The sequence below is a fragment of the Hemibagrus wyckioides genome, unplaced genomic scaffold, assembly GCF_019097595.1.
Source record: "Hemibagrus wyckioides isolate EC202008001 unplaced genomic scaffold, SWU_Hwy_1.0 Contig11, whole genome shotgun sequence".
NCBI lineage: Eukaryota > Metazoa > Chordata > Actinopteri > Siluriformes > Bagridae > Hemibagrus > Hemibagrus wyckioides.
In genome coordinates, this window is record NW_026690771.1 from 560,223 (window position 1) to 581,447 (window position 21,225).

General features: G+C 40.0%; 1 long non-coding RNA gene across 1 annotated transcript; it reads left to right on the forward strand.

The window, feature by feature from the left end:
• The first annotated feature begins 10,994 nt into the window (after positions 1–10,994).
• On the forward strand, positions 10,995–12,324 carry LOC131349753 (uncharacterized). The gene is made up of 3 exons (XR_009204099.1): positions 10,995–11,065; positions 11,759–12,059; positions 12,139–12,324. It is a non-coding gene; the product is annotated as an uncharacterized LOC131349753 (long non-coding RNA).
• The last annotated feature ends 8,901 nt before the right edge of the window (positions 12,325–21,225 follow it).

Consider the following 21,225-nt stretch of genomic DNA (forward strand, 5'->3'; position numbering starts at 1 on the left):
AGAAGCCCATCCCCACCTGTGAGAGGCCTCTCTCCTCTCAGGACCCCATCCCCTGTGAGGAGTCCATCCCCTCTCCGGACCCCATCCCCTTTGAGGAGGCCACCACCTTCAGGGAGTCCACAGCCTTCAACAGTTCCTTTGCCCCAGCCTTATTTCAATATCGACATCCACAACATTGTGGCTGGTATGTACTATGCTCATGCCACAATGATATCTCTTGTCCCACGCCAGGGCATAAGGAGGAGGCGGGACGAAGAGGATGGCAATCAAGAAGCCCCTCTGAGTAGACGGCAGCGTGTGGATCCTGATGGGGAGGTGGAGTTCATCAGGATGCCTGGACTTGAGGATTTAGAGAGTTTAATCAGTCACATGTACAGTGAATTTACACAAGCTACTAATGCTACAATTAGTCTGTTTCTTCACAAATTAACTAGCTAACTAACTCACAGGTTTATTAACTTTTAAGCATTAGAAAGAAAGGAGAGAAAAATTTACAAGGTCTCTCTCTCTACTACCTTATAAATTTGGCCATTTTAATGTTTTACATTTAACAGAAAATATTAGTTGTAATTAAACTTACATGAAACTAATTTATTGCAGAAGCTGTGGATTTGCTGGGAGAATCGTCAGATACTCCCTCAGTCCTCCAGGTATGTGTCAGTAAAATATTTTAACTACATTTGAAACGTGTAGACTGCTTTTGTCTAAGTGTGTGTGTGTGTGTGTGTGTGTGTGTGTGTGTGTCTTAAGGTTGTTGAGCCAATCCTGCCGCAGCTACCCACAGAAACTCACTCCACATCTTCAGCTGTTGTTCTGGTAACCAAACCTGTCATTTATTTACTAAATCTGATCTCTGGATTTTCCAAGTGACAGAATGTTTGAAAGTGTTAGTGTGAAACTGCTATGATAAAAAACACTGATGATCCTCATCTTCTACTTTTCACAGCCCCTCAGTGCTGGTGAGCTGAACAGCACCTGCTGTAATGTTGAGTACAACACTGCAGACTCCTCCAACTCCCAGTCTGGGGTATTGTACAGTGCTGCAGCTGAGATACAAACACACACACATCCTTCTTTACAAGTTCTAATGTTTAGTTTAGTTTCTCTATTTCTAGGCAGTGGACGTTAAGGGATACTTCCTCGGGATGATAAGGGGTCCTGAGAGTGGATTTGCTGGTTTAAAACCACCAAGACGCGCTACTTCGACCAGCTGGTAATCACCATCTTTGTTACTCTGATGAAGAGAATTGATATTAATGATTATTAGATGAACACTTTTGAGAAGTAGATCTTGAGTTTCAGCTAATTGTCATTTGCAGGGATTCCCTTATCAGACCACCATCGAGGACCATTTCACTGCCATACAGGTGAGGGATTATCTGTTGTGGCGTCACAAAACTTTTGTTAGTTGCAGTGACTAATTGTGTTCACTTCAAATTGTTCTCTTAAGGCTGAATATGGGAAGGTTACAGAGCTCCTTTCCTGTAACTGGGTGGAAACCATCATGGAGCCACTTGAGGATTATGTGGTAAATTTATTGCAGTGTCATGAAGTCTTTATTGTAGATAGTAACACTTGGAATTTGGGTCTGCAGTGTTCATTTTTATATATTTTTTAATTTAACAGCAACCTTTAAAAAGGTGTCCTGCACGTTCCTGCATGTGGCTAAAGATGGTCAGGTGAACACCTGGAGATGGAGGTGCCCTTTACTTGGTACGCTTCTCTTCACAGTTTAATGGTATAAAGGAGTAATGTATGTTTAATACACTAAGCATGTAAATCTTTTGTTTCTTAGGGACCATCTTACAGAGAGAGGGGTAACTGATATCGGCCTGAAGCTGCATGCTCTCCGTGAGGCGTTCGCTGTGAGTAAAACCTTTGTTTAGCTGCTGTTTTTGCTCAGGGGAAGTTCACTCTGCTTTAACTTATATTATGTGCTGTCTTATATTCAGATTCATCTTACCTGCATCCACAATCAGAACTTCTTGTTCGTTATGGGGAAGAAGATTGTGATGCGTCTGGCAGCAGTTAACAACCAGGTGACTTCAGAATGATGATAGACTGTTTCCTTGTGCAAAATACTTTCAGTTACTGGGCTTGAAAATGATGTAGTTGTCAAACAGATGTGGTAATGAGTAATTAAGGAATAATAATTAAAATAACAAGCATCAAAAGCTAATTTTATAACAATCACAGCCTGCTAAAAAAAGGATGAATTAGGATGAATATTAAAATAAAATGTACATAATGAAGAGGGCTCTGGGATATGCAGTAGTTGGACATTTGGTCCATGTCATACATCATCTGTGTAAAAAAACTGAAGCCAAAGTGATTATTTTGTTTGTTTGTTTTAACAGGATGCAGGTCGTGTACAGCTGGCCTACGAGGCTCTGATTCGTTTCCTGAAGACTCCTTCTTATCAGGACTGGATTGCAGCAGAGCTCTCCGGGTCCTATGTAAGCTTATAAATGCTTGTGTAACATGACAAATGTTTAAATCGAAAAGATTTTGATGTGATAGAAAACAGGACTCCATTATGTAAAGCTAATTTCTTCTTGTAACTTTTCTCTTCTGTGCAGGTCTACCACTACAACTTCGTGGACATCTTTTTCGAGCTGCTTCTATTCGGCTATTTTACAAACAGCTCAATACCTGAGACAGTAAGAGTCTTATCAGGAGATTTAAAAGCCATGCTTGAATGTAGTTTCAGAACATGGTTTATTTTATCTCATTTTATTTTTCCATGTTGTTAACCCTGATATGACATGATATTAATGGAGCTTGTCGTCTTTCTTTCCTAAAGCTTAAGGGAGGATTCTTGGAGCGCCTGTTTGCGCTCATCAGCATGTGGGAGGTAGACGTGTGGAAGCCTGCAGCAAGGACCTACTTTAAAGTGCTTATTGTAAGTGTCTAATATCTTCTGATGCTGTGATCCACAAATTCTCAGTATTGTATCCTAAACTCAGTGACACTATGTTGGATTGTGACAGTGATGATGTAATTTGTTTATAGGATCAGCTTACAGATCTCGCTGAAGTGCTGTTTACTCAGCCCCCGGAGTTCTACCAAGACCCAGCAGCCTTAGCCAGCAAACTGAGACCTTTCCTCAGACAGCGTGTCCAGAAGATGATGGACATTTTGTGGAAGCTTATCGTCCCTTATCAATCTATCCCTCTATCCTTGTCTATATAGATAACTGCTAATAGTAATTAGTATAAATAGTAGCTGCAAATAATATTGTTGTAAATAAACTTATAGTTGTATAGTGTTTATATAGTTTACTTTAATAAATGTTTTCATTTGCTCCTATTACCGTCTCATTCTGATTATTTTTAGTCATCAGTATGTCTATATAATTTTCCTTTAAAAAGCAACACAACACTAAATGAACTTTTCACTCATATACAAATCCTTTTTAAAGAACTTCAGAAACTTTGGTTTACTAAAATGTGAAAAATGACAAATAACATCCAACAAAATTCAGATATTTATAGTCTTGGAAGGTTTGTTTCCAAAATGTAGAAAAATCTGTAACATTTGGGGAATTGCACATTTACATTTAAGCATCCAGAGCACAGTTGTGTATAAAAAGTCTGAAATCTTGAGATAAAAATCTGAAAATCTAAATTGTAGAGGACTAAAAATGTGGATTTACAGTTTACACCAAATCACACCACTGTAGCACATCATTTATAATGCAGTTACTCTGAACTCTTAAGGTTACTCTTTAAGAAGAAATAGTTTATAATATCAGTCGTTTCTTTTCGCCTCCACATTTTGATCCTGTTTTTGTGGGTAACTATTATTTTACATTTTGCAGTATTTTACATTTTGCATCTGAGAATGTGGACTTAAACTTTTTGTTTGTGTAGAAATGTAAAACTGTGGAATACAGAGATAATTAAAGCACACATTATAGAGTTCACTGTGCCTTAACCCATAAGAACCCAGACCCCTTTCTCCGTCAAGGAAAATGATGGGGGACATAACACAGACTAAATAGATGCCAAATAACTTTTTTTTCAAAATACCACCCCCTACTGTCAGGGATCTGTAATGTTACATAATAGCTGTATATTAGTCTTTCATTTCATACACTCTCTCTCTCTCTCTCTCTCTCTCTCTCTCTCTCACACACACACACACACACACCATCTCTCTGTGTCTTTGTAAACTGTAAGCTGATTATAAAGACACAAGCTAAGTGCTAACTGAGCTCTTCTCTTCTTACCTGGAAATAAAAATCAACAACATGGTGGCATATGTTTCGTATATTTATTTAGCTATTAAATAAAATAATAATTAATAACGACCTTATTTGACGAGGCGCAAGTGGTAAAATAATGTTAATAAAAAACAGGTCAATTCCATATTTTTAAACAGCAGAGTGCGCAGTACCGGATATTGATATGTACACCGACACGTCAATGCGTCCGCCATATTGGAAGGGGCGGAATTACTATTTCAAAACTGAATGCAATATTTAATCCTTGTCTGTGGTGGGATTCGAAACGCACCAACCTTGAAGGGAGGGGAATTGGGAATTTTTGTCATTTTTGAGTAAAAAAAGCACATTAAAAAAAAAGACAAATCAGGCGCACCTCTCTTTGGTTTCTTACTTTCTTTCTTTTCTTCTCTTTTTCCCTCCTTCCCCACCCGAAACAGACTATTGATACGAGCGCGTTTTCTTGTTTCTTGTTTAATTGTCTACTGTAGTGTTTACTGTAGTTGTTCTACTTAGTGTGGTATGCATATGTTAGGGGATGAAATAATGTGTAAGGTTTATTTCTTTTTTTTATGAATGTATTTTTCTCCTTTTGTATTGTTGTATATTTATATTTGTATATTATTATGTATTGTTGTGTATGGGTTCTGCTGTGGCTCTAATGGCTATTTACAGATTGTAATTAACAGCCCGCTGCAATTGGCTGGTGGGGATGCGGTGGACACTGCTGCCCTTTTAAGAAGCGTACAATGACGAGTTGGAGCTATCGGTCGTTAGATCGGTGTTCAGGCACGTGGGTGCCAACGGAAGTGAATCTTCCGGTTGCGCTGTAGCGCGCAGGTGGTGTTGGCGTGAGTAATGGAACCCCCTTGGTGAAGGGGACGTGGACGGCTCGAGGCCGAAGCTGAGTAGACGAGTGACCGGAAGTGTGAGTGAGTCGAGGTGCAGCAAGTATGACGGTGACTGCGGGTTTCAACAGGACTGGATAGCACGGGGTTGCCCAGTCATAATGTGAGTATAATGTGAGTAGTGTTTGATCTTTTCAAGCAGTTGATGGCTGAAGACCTGCATTTGTTTAACATTGTTTAAGGTTATAAGTAGAGACTGTGACAGAAGTTCAGGTCCAACATCCTAGCCTATAGAAACCCTTTTTCTTTTTTTCCTGTTTGTGCACTGTGGCACTGGCTTGGGGTGGATTGTGGTATATTGTATGCACAAGGGAATAGTAGTAATAGCTTTTTACATGTGAAGTGGGTTAGAGATACTGGCAGTGTTTTGTCTTCTCCTTTCCTAGTGGTAAGGTGATTGGAGCACCTGTAGCAGTGGAACTGAACCAGGACGATTGCTGCTGGCCAGCAAGACATCATACACAGACTGCATATGGACTGTATCTTCTTCTCCTGTGAATCATCCCTTTTTATGTGTTTGCTATTTTTAAAGTATCTTTCTTATAAATGTTTCTTATAAAGGAGTGCTACACAATTATGTAGCTTGGGCACATAGTGTGTTCAGTCTATTGTCATGTACACTGCACAGACAGCAAAACCTCCATGCAAGGAGGTGGTTTTGTAATATGTATTTCTTTATAATGTACTCGAACAGATCCCCCCCCCCTAAACACACCAGAGCAGTGGTTCTTCCCTCTGGAGACACAGTGGAAGGGGATTCAGTGACTCTGAGCTGTAGCAGTGATGCAAACCCTCCTGTTCTCACCTACTCCTGGTTTAAGCAGAGTGCAGCTGCAGACACACTGCTGACAACAGGCCAGAATTACAGCATCAGCTACATCAGCTCCCAGCACAGTGGACTGTACTACTGCACTGCAGTAGTTTACATAGCATCAAACAATGTTTCTTTACTGCAATCTGTAATAATGAGATTTCAGTTTAATCAATTTTGCATTTACAGGCAACCATGGAATCAACCCCTCTCTCAACAGACATGGCATTGAGCTTTATGTAGCCATAGCTCTCGCTTAACAGGAAACCAGATGTAATGCTCTAATGGAGAACTGTGAATATGTTGTTAAATATAAAATTCAAAGGTTTCATCGTATGCTAATTTTGTCCTTGGTTGCCAGTTCTTCATGATACTGTGGTTTAGGCATGCAGGTGAGGATGTGAAATCTGCTGCGGGAAGCCATCACCCCTGCTTTTGGAAAATTGATGAAACACGATTTCATGTGAATGAAACATTTCAGTTCTACATTTAACATTTCGACTGGAAATTTCTACTTATGATTTACAATTAACATTTTATGTTTTAAATGTAGACTAAAATTTAAATAATATAAATGTTAAATCTAAATTTGATCTAAATCTTTAAATATTAATATTTTATTTAACACAACATTTAACACTTGCATTTAAAATGTACAGTAAAATTACATGGGTATGGATATCACAATCAGATAGTGTGCTAACAACAGTGCTGATTAATTTCTCACTGTCTAACATCAGTATTTTTAGTATTCATTTATTTATTTATTTATTTATTTTTGCCTAGCTATAGGGAGTGTATAAGGAACAGAAAATTGTAAAATCAAAAAAGGAATAATGTTTATTAACTCATTTCTTATATTTTTCTGTTCTTCCTGCAATAGAAATATATCATTTTAAAAACTGTAAAATGTTTCTAAATATTTAGATTTTCATACATATATATATATATATATATATATATATATATTTTAACTCTATTTAACATGAACATGTTTTAAGATTTAATGTAAATTTTTAAAATAAATCTAAATGTTAAATGTAATGTTTCACCTAAAGTTTCAATTAGAATTTTACATAAAAAGGAAAAAAAAATTAATCTCAATATTTAGTATAAATTATAAATAAAAATGTTAAATCTAAGAGTTTAATATAGAAAAGTTTTGTTCGATGTTCAAATTCTTATATTTGGTGCTCCACATGTGCTGTCTACATGTTAATTGCAGCAGTGTGATGACAGCATTTATATTTCAGTCACAAACATGTTATTTATTTCTCAAGGTTCAGAGAAGTACACAATCTTAAAGCCCATCATAGAGGGACTGTTGGTCTTCCTGGCATTAACACTCATTTTGAACCTCCAGAATAAAACAGACCAATAAATACTCATTTTTAACTTCACATGTGCTTGCGGTTTCTCAGAAAGAGGAAGTGGAGCTCAGCTAATGGCCACAGCAGCACTGGTGAGAGTGGACAGGTGAGTGTGGGTGAAAGGAGGAGGGACTGTTTGATCATGTGATCATGTTCAGATATAAACTTTATCCTGTGCTAATTTTCAACCACAGTCTGCTGCTGTGTTTGCAAATAGGGTTAGGGTTAGGGACTTCCTCCACACACCAGAGAGGAAGAGGAAGTTCAGTACACTGCTGTGGACATTAGCAGGAGCACTGCTGCCATCCAGTGAGCAAATTATCATCATTACACCAACACTAACTGTGCTGCTCAGTCAACATCAAGTTTTTTAAGTGACCTCTATTTGTCCCACAGACTTGTGGCAGATGAAGCAGCTGATGATCCATCTCAGATCTACAGCAAGATCCAGGAAATCCTCATCTAAAAGCTAAAGAGGAGGAACTTCAGGTTGCTGGAAGAAAGCTGAGAGAGATGTGGTGATCTGTTCTGTAAATCTGTTTTAAACTGACATTGCATCCAAATCAAACAGCAGAAGAGGAATGACTTTGGTGTTTTATTACAGTATTATTGCTTGGATAGAGTTTTGTAGTGCTTACTGTAGTGCTGAATGCTGTTTTTAACCTTCAAATGATCCATACAGTTCAGGATTTTAGGAAATAGAAATTGAAATAAACAGTTTATTATCCACATTAAACATCTTTAGTTTATTTGTTTGCCTGTAATCTAGCCATGGGGTCACAGTACAGTGACTTCTGTGCCGGTCCCAAGCCAGGATCAATAATGAGGGTTGCATCAGGAAGGGTATCTGACGTAAAACATTGCCAAATTTAACCATGCGAATTGTCAGTACTCTGAATTTCATACCGGATCGGTCGAGGCTGGGTTAACAACGACCGCCATCGGCGCCGTTGACCTACAGGGCGCTGGTGGAAATTGGGCTACTGTTGGTCGAGGAAGTAGAGGAGGGAGAAGAGTGCGTAGACTGAGAGAGAAGAGGGAAGGGAAGAGTTTAGGACTGAGAATAGGAACTCTGAATGTTGGTACTATGACAGGGAAAGGTAGAGAGCTGGCTGATATGATGGAGAGAAGGAAGGAGGATATACTGTGTGTACAGGAGACCAGGTGGAAGGGTAGCAAGGCTCGTAGTATAGGAGCAGGATTCAAGCTGTTTTATTATGGTGTGGATAGTAAGAGAAATGGGGTAGGTGTGGTCCTGAAGGAGGAGTTTGTGAGGAATGTTCTGGAGGTGATGAGAGTGTCAGACAGGGTGATGAGTCTGAAGTTAGAGGTTGGAGGGGTGATGTTGAATGTTGTTAGTGGTTATGCCCCACAGGTAGGTTGTGAGTTAGAGGAGAAAGAGAGATTCTGGAGTGAATTAGATGAGGTGATGGAGAGTATTCCAACAGGTGAGAGAGTGGTGATAGGAGCAGATTTTAATGGACATGTTGGTGAGGGGAACACAGGTGATGAGGAGGTGATGGGCAAGTTTGGAGTTAAGGAAAGGAACCTTGAAGGACAGATGGTAGTGGACTTTGCTAAGAGGATGGACATTGCACATGGACAGGACTGAAGAGAATAGACAGGAATACAAGGAGTTACAGAAGCAGGTTAGAGTTATTAAGGATAGAGATGGAAAGGTGCTCAAAAGTGAGGAGAGTGTACAGAGGTGATGGAAGGAGTATTTTGAAGAGCTGATGAATGAGGAAAATGAGAGGGAAAAAAGAGTAGACAGGGTGAACTCTGTGGAACAGAAAGTAGATAAGATTAGAAAGGATGAAGTCAGGAAGGCTTTGAAGAGGATGAAAAGTGGAAAGGCAGTTGGTCCTGACGACATCCCGGAGGAGGTCTGGAAGTGTCTAGGAGAGGCGGCAGTGGAATTTTTAACTAGTCTGTTTAACAGGGTTTTAGAGAGTGAGAAGATGCCTGAGGAATGGAGAAGTGTATTAGTGCTGATCTTTAAGAATAAGGGTGACATGCAGAGTTGCAGCAACTATAGGGGGATAAAGTTGATGCGCCATACAATGAAGCTATGGAAAGAGTAGTGGAAGCTAGGTTAAGGAAGGTAGTGAAAATTTTTGAGCAGCAGTATATCAATTGAAAGCCCACTAGAGGGAAGTTTTGCAATCATTCCCAGAGAATATTGCAATCTCCAACATTAAAAACTGAAAAATGCGAGTTCCACAAGGAAACCATCACCTTCTTGGGGTATGTGATCTTGAGGAGAAGGGTGGAGTTGGACATGAGCAAGGTGAAAGCTTTCACAGACTGGCCTGAGCCAACCATGGTCAAAGAGTTGCAACATTTCTTAGGATTTGCGAACTTCTATCGGTGCTTCAACTGCAACTACAGCCTTGTCGCTTAGACCACTAACCTCCCTTCTGAGGGGAAAACCTAAGAAACTCGGCCATATCTGCCTTCCAGACACTGAAACAGAGGTTCACCACTGTACCCATTCTCCACCATCCAGACCCCAAGCTCTCCTTCGTGGTTGAAGTAGACGCATCCAACTGTGGAATAGGGGCAGTTTTGTCACAGCACCATGGAGCCCCCAGGAAAATGCACCCTTGCGCCTTCTTTTCCTGGAAACCTGTGCCAGCCAAAGCCAACTACAATGTGGGGAATCGGTAGCTGCTGTCCATCAAGGCAGCACTGGAGGAATGGCGACACTGGTTGGAGGGAGCATATCATCCTTTCATTGTGCTAACCGATCATCGTAACTTGGAGTACCGATCTCATGGAGCTGCAGTAACCAGAAGTGTTTGCGGTGCTCTTCAGGTGTTTGGCGAACACACTACAGGACTGCCCACTTGATGCTGGAATACACCAGATGTGTCCTCAAGCTGAAGAGGTGGTAGGCTACAGCAGCTTCTGGAGTTCCCACTTGCTCTCTGCCTGCTCCTGAGCAAAGAGAATCATCACGTTACCTGCTGGTTCAAACCACCTCCTGTCTGTCTCCACCGCCACAGTAACACATGATGAAGACTTTTTTCTTTGTTTGTTTTTATCCATCAGTTTAATTCTTGATTTTATTCGGTCATACATTGTTGATTAACTTTCTAATACAGCAGCTCTGACATTTATTTTCTGCTGTAGTGCAAATTAGAAGTTTATATTAATACATTATGGATGATGCATTTTATCATGTATATGAGAGAGAGACTAAATTTGATCTAAAAGCACTGAAGTATGATGTTTGGGCCACATTTTCTATGAGGTTTAAACACAGCTGTATTCAGACAATTGTCTGTGGGAAAAACACTAGCTATTGCTTCATATTTTCCTTTTACTTCACAACTGGTTTTGCAATTTTTTTTGCTGTGGTTTGACAAACAAAATTAAAAAATGGACTCCATCATGGTGTATTGGTATTTTTTTTTTTTTTTTTTTTTTACAATAAATACATATGATACATATATAATACATATTTTCTAAATGTTCAATACTAACATTTAAATAGTGTATAGGTATAGGTTTATTTCATTCTTACGGTTAATGACAGGACAGGAACTTCCATCACACACTTTTTACTTCCCATTAATTACATGTTGACTCCCTCATAAGACACACACACCATCATCATACACTGTCCACTTCCTCAAATGTATCTTTACAAGAAGATCCAAAAGTAAGAATACATTCTTTCTAAGTGGAACTATAGACATTGAATCCAGAATGTTGCTGCTGCTGATCCTGTTGTTGAATATTACAGGTAGGGTTGCTCTTTTCGTCACCTGTTAATATGAACCTGTCTCTGTTATATGGTATATGTTGGCTCTGTGGGACTTTGTCTCAAAAGTCTAAACTAAAGAACTCCACATCCACTTAATCAGCCCTGAATAAAAATGTACTATAGGTGACAAGGGACAATTATTTGAGGTTTAGGGAGGTTAAAAGTGGCATCTAAAGACTCCTGTGACTGTTTATAAAAATCTGTAAAAAAGCAAAATCATATCTTTTGACAGTGAATAAGATTATTATTATTTTTTATTTTCATAAACTGTATATATAATACACTTTTGTTCTGTGTGTTGTGTTAATTATCTACAAGTAACCTTTCGGATGTGTAAAATATTTCACTGGTTTAAACCATTAATCCTCTGTGTATCTACACCACAGCTGCTGAGTGGTTGTGTAATTCGTAGTGGTATAATCCGTCATAGTTCACCAGACCTGATAGGTGATATCAGTAACGAATCACAGTGACAATGACTGTATGTTTTATTTCTCTTATACCAGCGCACTCTCACCAGCTGCCATTTTTTCTACTCTTGAAGGAGAAAAGGGAAAAAAATGCAGCTTTGTTATGTTGCTGAGACTTTTTATCTTCCTCAAAGGAAACTGTGTTCATAACAAACGTAAAGCTGTTTTAATTATATTTTAATATTTCATGTAAACGATTCAGTTTCAGTGTCAGGGATCCAGAACCTGAAAGTGTCATGCAGTCATGAGAAGATCTGTGCTCTGAGGGAGTCGTCTGTAAACCTGACGTGCTCTTACTCAAATATCAACATCACCACTGGATTCTGGTTCAGCTTCAAAGACTTTAGACTCCGACTACGCCGGACGTGTGAACTACACAGAGATGACAAACTCAAGATCAACAGACCTGAGAGAGAGAGACGCGGGGGAATATCGCTTCATGCTCATTACGGATAAAGGAGAGAAATACGTGAGCTCAGCTGGAGTTACTCTGACAGTTACAGGTAACAGAGCAGCTAGTCTGGAATAAACTGTGTTGTTGTACATGTCTGTGATGAAATATTCACCTTTAACTTCATTTAGATCTGCAGGTGATCCGTCACTACAAAAGTCAAGCTCTAATCTGCCACACTTCCTGTCATCTAACCTTTGCTGCTAATGTGTACTACTGGTACAAGGATCAATACATACAGGATAACAAAGACACCCAGGGAACTTTCCCTTTAAGCAATGATGAAGAAGTCAGTTACTCCTGCTCTGTTCACGGCTATAACGAGATTTGAGCTCCTTCTCTGTGTGAGTATTCATTTTGCTGCAATTAAATGATTTGTGGGTTAGTTTTGCAAAGTCCCTACATGGTCCCATAGAAAAATTTGCATAGATAATAAATAGGTTGAATCTAAAACATGTTAAGAGAAAAAACACTCACATACAACATTGTCCTATAAACGTAATGTCGAGCTGTAACTAATTTAACCTAATGTAAAACGGCAATGTGCAATTGTGAGAATCAATCAATCAATCAGCAGGTAGGCAGCGAAAGCTTACTCCTGTTATGGTTTATGAAAGAGGCTGAAGCTTTTAAAATCAATTTTAAACCATCTCTTCATGACCTGTTACCATTTCAGGTGTTGAAAGGAACTGTATGAGGGTGACCTACCCAGACAAGAGAGTTTGGAACCTTTGGAAGGGTCTTCAGTGGAAATTGTGGAAAAAGTGCTTTCCAGTGGACAGAGTGTTAAAGAAGTATTCTGGCATTCTTCTAAGGACTTCAAGGACCTGAAGCATGAGTTTACTAATCGAGTTGAATATGTGAAGCAAGACAGAAACTGCACTCTGAAAATGAACCAGCTGAGAAAGAAAGACTCTGGAGAATATCGGCTTAGAGTAGTTTATACATCTAACCGAATCTCGGGTAGACCTGGAGTGGTTCTTAATGTTACAGGTTAATATCCCCCACTTAACTGTCTCTACATCTGGTCTCTCTGCATCATTGTACATCTGTTAAATCCCGTTCCTTTATTTTGTGCACGTTCAGATCTGCAGGTAAGACTGAGTCACTATGCAGGGTCATCAGAAGAACGGACGACAGTAACGCTGAGCTGCATCACGTCCTGCACTCTGTCCAACAGCCCCACTTACCTGTGGTACAAGAACGGACAGCCTGTTACTGATAAACTCACCAAACACAACAAACTCTACCTCTTCTTCAGCGAAGATGCAGGGAACTACTCCTGTGCTGTGAAAGGACGTGAGGATCTTCGCTCTCCTGAACAAACTGTTAGACGTGAGAATCAGTCATTATCTAGAAGGTTGTGGTAGCTCAGGTTCTGGTGGTACTTAACTTTATCTTAAAAAGCTTTTTGCTTGGTTTGGATTTTGTTTTTGTTTATAAGTCACTTTGGATTTAGGTTTCAGTCAAATAAATAAAGAGGAAAATCCAGAATTGCTTATGAGGCATTGCACAATGTGTGTGTGTGTGTGTGTGTGTTTTTTTTTAAAGTATATACAGCACAGTGCTGTTGTTGAAATGTGGTTCTACTCCTGCTTCCTGCTTCAAAACAAATCCCTGGTTTATATTACGGCTCTCACTGTAATACCTCATTGTTTCATATCTACTAGAACTAAAACAGATTGCAAAAAAAATGTGTAATTGCTCATGTGGGAATGTTTTTTAATATAAGAAACATTTACGCAAGCAGTTTTCAGGTTCAACACTTTGTACTATCAGGTTTTCTACTATTTTTAGAAAAGAGAAGTTTATGTTTAAGTTTGCTTTTTTTTTATTGCAATTACTTGGTAACATGACCAGAGAACAGTAATCACTTTAATCACTTCTGCTTTCAAAATAGAATTAAATAAATAATTTGTCTGTCAATAAGTTTTCCGGTAACACTAACAGTTGTCCCTGTGCTAAAAGAGAACCAAGCTGTAGTGTGGAAGCTGTATGCTGTATGGGGAGCTGCTGCTGCACTTGTTCCTGCTTCTCTCTCTTCTTATCGCCGTCCTGTGTGTTAAGTGAGTGACTGAATTCTTTTTGTATTCCTTAAGTTACCAGAATCTTAATCCAATGTTAAACATTAGACGAATAAAGCAGGAACAGATTGAACAGCCTGGTTTTTGTGTCCTTTGTGTGAACAGGAGGAAGAAAAGAGCAGAAAGAGACATTCAGCTACTGAGAGAACTTTTCACTTCGTGTTTTAATCTTCTTAAAGTTCCTATAAATCTGTTAATAAATAAAAACTAAAGAGGTTTTCTCTTCAATTCTCTCAGTGTGTTCCAACGCCTGGAGATGACACATACACAGCGCTGAACCTCATGACTGTGTCCCCAGAATATGACACACTGCAAGTAAGTATACAGTCTTTCTACCTGTGTGTGTGGGTGTGTATGAAGGAGAGTGTGTTGAGTGTGTGTGTGTGTGTATGTATTGTTTCTTTAAATTCTCATGTCCCCACTAGAATATTAAAAGCTCTGCCAGTGACACTTACACCACCCTGAACCCTGCACCCATGTGCTCTGATTATGATACACTGAGGGTAAGTAAGTGTGTGTCTGCATGCGTCTGCGTGTGTCTGCATTTGATGTTCCATATGCTGAAGTTTAATTCAATCCAAACACAAAGTCAACAGTCTTACAACATGTTTCATGAATACGCAAATAATAGGCCAAAGGCTCATAACATACGCACAGAGAATAAAACTTTACATTGGACAGTATTGCTTTTGTCTTAATTGAGGGTCTGGTCTTATTTGTCTTTGTTTCTGGATTTGTGTTGGCTTGCTTTCTTTAATTGTTTTTAATATCGGAGATTTTAACTTGTATATGAATATACATAATGTGTATATGTAAGTGTAGTAAAGCGTGATGTTATATGTTTTGAAGTCAATTTAGGTTTACATTAGGTTTTTTTCATGAATAAATTTACAATCAGGAAGATGATAAGGATATAAATGTTTTCTCCCAAATTATAGGATTGTCATCAGTACGGCATTTTATCTGTAAATGCTTCTGTGAACAAATGAAATCATTTTCAGTGTGATAAATACACCCACGGTGTGTGTACTTATGTGTGTGTGTCTGTGCATCTGTGCTGCCATTGATAGAGTTTTTACTTCTCTAAACTCTTACACCAACATTATTATTTATGGCATTATTTATATTTTATATACATTATTTTAACATTTATTTATAACATTATTACATATTTTATCTTAATTTGTGCATTTTACAGAAGTGAAACAACCTGCAACCACAGTCTCTGGGAGTAAGTGTGTACTCTATAAGTGTGTTTTTGTGCAAAAGGATGTTTGTTTAAGGATTGAAGTTGCAAAAAGAATTTCTGTCTCATGTAAAAGTCATTCATTTGTGTCCGTTCACTCGGTTCTGTAATGTTGACTAAAATTGTTGTTAATGTCTTTGTATTTAGTTATTTAAACATTTTAAAACTTTGATGTCATTTGTTATTTTTATGTCTTGTAAACTAGAACAAAATGATGATAAAGTAAGGAATACACACCTCCCTGTACAGAAATTCTATTTTGCCTGATGTGTTACTGTCCAGTGTTTAAAATGTTTCTATGTACAAGAATAAAATTGAGCTTATGGGCGTTTTGGCAGGACAGAATGATGTACACATTTGAAATGATAACTGTGCTACCAAGGGGACCAGGGGACACAGGGTGCCAACCTAACACAGGGAACAGTCACACACACACACATTCACACACTTTGGACAATTTATAGATGCCAATCAACCTACCACACATCACTGGACTGTGAGAGATAATCAGAATACTAAGAGGAAAACTCCACACACATGAACACTAAAAAAATGTAGATAAGTTTAAATATCTAATAAAAGCTTAAATATCTAATAAAAGCTTCTAATAGCATAATAATAAAATATCTAATAGCAAATAATAGATTTGTGTCCTGATCACTCTTTAAAACAAATGGGATAGAGAAGTGTGCGTGTGTGTGTTAAAGGGGTGTGAATGTTGCTCAGACTCTCTCTATGGTCTTCATCATCTCCTGTACACGCTGCTTCACGATGCTCAGCACTGCAGAGGCTAAAGCTGCTGGATCTCTGTAAAGCTCCAGAGGCTGATAGAAAAGGTCCTCAAGCAGCACTGTCAGCATATTCTGTACAAACACAAACACACACACATTTCCAGCATGATACTGAAGAGATTGATCAGAGAATTTAAAGCAGGTTCTTTAGAACGTGTCTCATGGCATTAGAAAAAGTTCCTCCCTTGCAGAAAGCCTTAAAAAGAGTCGCTCTGCCTCAGGCTCCCTGATGTCCACGTCCCACTGGCTGATGGCTAGAAACAGAGGCTGCAAAAATCCATGTACAACTTGGTACACACTTAGATCTCATTGACCTGAACAACTTTCACACTGCATGTCATTAAGTCTAATCCACAGGAAGTCAGTTATTTTGAGTTGTTTGCAAAACGCACCCAATGGAATTTGATATACTCCTCCTAGAGAATTGATACAACCGCCACCAAACCCAGGCTAATATGATCTCAAGACATTGATACAACCGCCACCAAACCCAGGCTAATATGATCTCAAGACATTGATACAACCGCCACCAAACCCAGGCTAATATGATCTCAAGACATTGATACAACCGCCACCAACCCCAGGCTAATATGATCTCAAGACATTGATACAACCGCCACCAAACCCAGGCTAATATGATCTCAAGACATTGATACAACCGCCACCAAACCCAGGCTAATATGATCTCTAACATTGATACAACCGCCACCAAACCCAGGCTAATATGATCTCAAGACATTGATACAACCGCCACCAACCCCAGGCTAATATGATCTCAAGACATTAATACAACCGCCACCTAACCCAGGCTAATATGATCTCAAGACATTGATACAACCGCCACCAACCCCAGGCTAATATGATCTCAAGACATTAATACAACCGCCACCTAACCCAGGCTAATATGATCTCAAGACATTGATACAACCGCCACCAAACCCAGGCTAATATGATCTCAAGACATTGATACAACCGCCACCAAACCCAGGCTAATATGATCTCAAGACATTGATACAACCGCCACCAACCCCAGGCTAATATGATCTCAAGACATTAATACAACCGCCACCTAACCCAGGCTAATATGATCTCAAGACATTGATACAACCGCCACCAAACCCAGGCTAATATGATCTCAAGACATTGATACAACCGCCACCAAACCCAGGCTAATATGATCTCAAGACATTGATAATGCAAAGTTGATGAGTGATTTTTGATCTCAAACGGTTCAGCCGTGAGAAGCCCTTAAACTTATGGCGAATAAAACGAAACAGGAAGTGGCTAATAACTTCTGTGTACATTATGTGATCTACATGAAATCTTAGGATTATGTTAAGCATAGAAAGCTGATCACAGAGATATGACAACTGTGAGTCTCGGTCATAGCGCCACCAACTGGCAGCAGGAAGCGTGTCACTTTTTGAAATCTCTAATATTTTGTCCCTTACTTTCACCTGATTTGGTTCAAAATCAGTCAGAATAATGACAAGACATGGCTGATGTGAAACTGTGAAGGAATTTTTGATACCTTGAATCGTGTTTCATGGCTTCATGTTCACAATTTATATATACAGAGTCAACCAAAAAATGTATATACACTTCAGGAAAAGAAAAACAGTATGATGTATATTATGTTAGTGTAATATTAATAATATTATCATAATATCATCATATATATTAATCTATAATGTATAGCAATAAATTTAGTAATAAAATATTTAAATAAAATTTTTCTTTCCCTGGAATGTGTATACATTTTTCTGGGTGACTCTATATATACAGTATCTCATAAAAGTGTGTACACCCCTCACATTACTGTAAATATTTTATTAAATCTTTTCATGTGACAAGACTGAAGAAATGACGCTCTGCTACAATGTACAGTAGTGAGTGTACAGCCTGTATAACAGTGTAAATTTGCCGTCCCCTCAAAATAACTCAACACACAGCCATTAATGTCTAAACCGTTGGCAACAAAAGTGACTACACCCCTAAGTGGAAATGTCCAAATTGGGCCCAATTAGCCATTTACCCTCCACGAGGGTCATGTGACTCGTTAGTGTTACAGGGTCTCAGGTGTGAATGGGGAGCAGGTGTGTTAAATTTGGTGTTATCGCTCTCACACTCTCTCATACTGGTCACTGGAAGTTCATCATGACGCCTCATGGCAAAGAACTCTCTGAGGATCTGAAAAAAAGTATTGTTGCTCTACATAAAGATGGCCTAGGCTATAAGAAGATTGCCAAGACCCTGAAACTGAGCTGTCAGTCCTGTGAGCCATGTCCTGTGGTCCAATGAGACCAAAGATAAACTTATTTGGTTCAGATGGTGTCAAGCGTGTGTGGTGGCAACCAGGTGAGGAGTACAAAGACAAGTGTGTCTTGCCTACAGTCAAGCATGGTGGTGGGAGTGTCATGGTCTGGGCCTGCATGAGTGCTGCCAGCACTGGGAAGCTACACTTCATTGAGGGAACCATGAATGCCAACATGTACTGTGACATACTGAAGCAGAGCATGATCCCCTCCCTTTGGAGACTGGGCCACAGGGCAGTATTCCAACATGATAACGACCCCAAATACACCTCCAAGACGACCACTGCCTTGCTAAAGAAGCTGAGGGTAAAGGTGATGGACTGGTCAAGCATGTCTCCAGACTTAAACCCTAAGGTGGGGGAGCGCAAGGTCTCTAACATCCACCAGCTCTGTGATGTCATCATGGAGGAGTGGAAGAGGACCTGGGCTGCTCTACACATCTCACTTTTTTAATGCATCATGAACTAGTGGAGATATATACACATCTAAATATTAAACACACAAGTAAATAAATAAATAATGAATAAATAAATGATAGACATGTAAGGTAAGTGTGCATGTAGGTAGTGGCCATAGGTGGTTGGTGTTTTTGGAGATGGGGGGTGGGGATTTGGGGGGGGGGCTGTTTTTTGACAGACATAGATAGATAGATAGATAGATAGATAGATAGATAGATAGATAGATAGATAGATAGATAGATAGATAGATAGATAGATAGATAGATAGATAGATAGATAGATAGATAGATAGATAGATAGATAGATAGATAGATAGATAGATAGATAGATAGATGCATGTGTGTTTTACTGTGTTCAGTCACTTTCTCTAACAGGACTTCATCCTTAACCTTTGGGTCTTGCAAGTATGACTTTGTGTCAGCTCATATAGTGTCACCCTGGAGACCAGGGACTACCGTTTGGAGGAAATGATTTGGAGCTCTGTAACGTATTTTAGTCCGGACTCAAACTAAGTTTGATTTGGGGATACATTTGCTGTGAGCAAATGCCCTTGAAAGTGAAGAAAATGTAATAGAAAACATGATTAGATTTTTATAATTACAGCAACACTGTGGTACGAGGGTGGGATGGTTCCTCAAGACCTCAGACCTGCTGTAAGGAAAATTGCAGAAAAAGTGAAAAAAATGAAAAGGTGTTAATCTGAAAGCTTTTGAGTTAATTTAGTATAAGATGTATAGAAAGAGAAAAGAAAGACTTTTATTTTGCCTTTAGATGCCTGAGGTGAATTTTAAGGAATAAGATGGCTACTTATAGATAGATAGATAGATAGATAGATAGATAGATAGATAGATAGATAGATAGATAGATAGATAGATAGATAGATAGATGGATGGATGGATGGATGGATGGATGGATGGATGGATGGATGGATGGATGGATGGAGTTTTAGATGGAATTATTGGTCTGGTTATGGATGTGATTTAAGAAATATGAACAAATGGGTTGATTATTCCACCCACTCCGGATTCTGTTTTAATTTCAATGAGCAGTAGTTGCTGGCTGGAGAATATCCATTACGTTATACATGGATACTTACATGGATTACATGTCACAAACATTTCCTCTTTATGATCTGAGTAAGAGTTTCTTCCACATAATACACAAGTGATTGTTGCCCCTGGTTTTATTTATTCAGGGTTTGGACTGCACTGTAAGATGAAGACTCCTCCTTAGCATTACATGCCAACTAATCAATCTGCACAGATTACAGAGTATTACACAGATTATAAAGTATTACACAAACTAAACAGTAGAGGTGTATCTAAAGGGCAGGGGGAGGGGGGAGAGGGGGGAGAGGGGGGGGAGAGGGGGAGAGAGAGGAGGGAGGGAGAGGGGGAGAGAGAGAGGGGGGGGAGGGAGAGAGGGAAGGGGGGAGGGGGGGGGGGAGGGAGGGGGGGGGGGGGGGGGGGGGTGGAGAGAGAGGGGGGGGGGGGGGGGGAAAGAGTGAGGGAGGGGGGGGGGGGGGTTAGAATAGAGAGGGGGAGGGAGAGAGAGGGGGGGGAGGGGAAGAGAGGGGAGGGGGGGGGGGGGGGGGAGGGGGGGAGAGAGAGGGGGGCAGAGAGAGGGAGAGAGAGAGAGGAGCGAGGGGGGGGAGGGAAGGGGGGGAAGAGAGAGGGAGAGAGAGTGAGAGGGAGGGAGAGGGGGAGAGAGAGAGAGAGAGGGAGAGAGGGGGGGAGAGAGAGAGGGAGAGAGAGGGGGGGGAGAGGGGGGAGAGAGAGGGGGGGGAGAGGGGGGGAGAGAGAGGGCGGGAGAGAGAGGGGGGGGGGGGGGGGGGAGAGGGGGGGGGGGGGGGGGGGAGAGGGGGGGGGAGAGGGGGGAGAGAGGGAGAGAGAGAGGGAGGGAGAAGGGGAGAGAGAGAGAGGGAGAGAGGGGGGGAGAGGGGGGGAGGGAGAGAGAGAGGGAGAGAGAGAGGGAGAGAGAGAGAGAGGGAGGGAGAGAGAGAGAGAGAGAGAGAGAGAATTTAACTTACATGGCTATAGAGAAGACAGGAGAGGATGGGAACAGAAAGAGACTTGTGTTTACCACTGACTCAAAAATCATGATCAGTAGACTGACCCTTTCTCTGGTCAGCATGATACCTCATGTAGAAGGGGTGGGGAACAGCTTGGCACTAAGCAAAGGGAGGGTTGGAGGCTTTATCATATTATTTACATTACTACCATTTTATATTATCTCATTTTTTATTTACATCACACCCCAGTAACTGTATAGTGTATTGTAAGACCTTCATCTCGATTTATCACTTCAATGTGGAGATCCTTTCT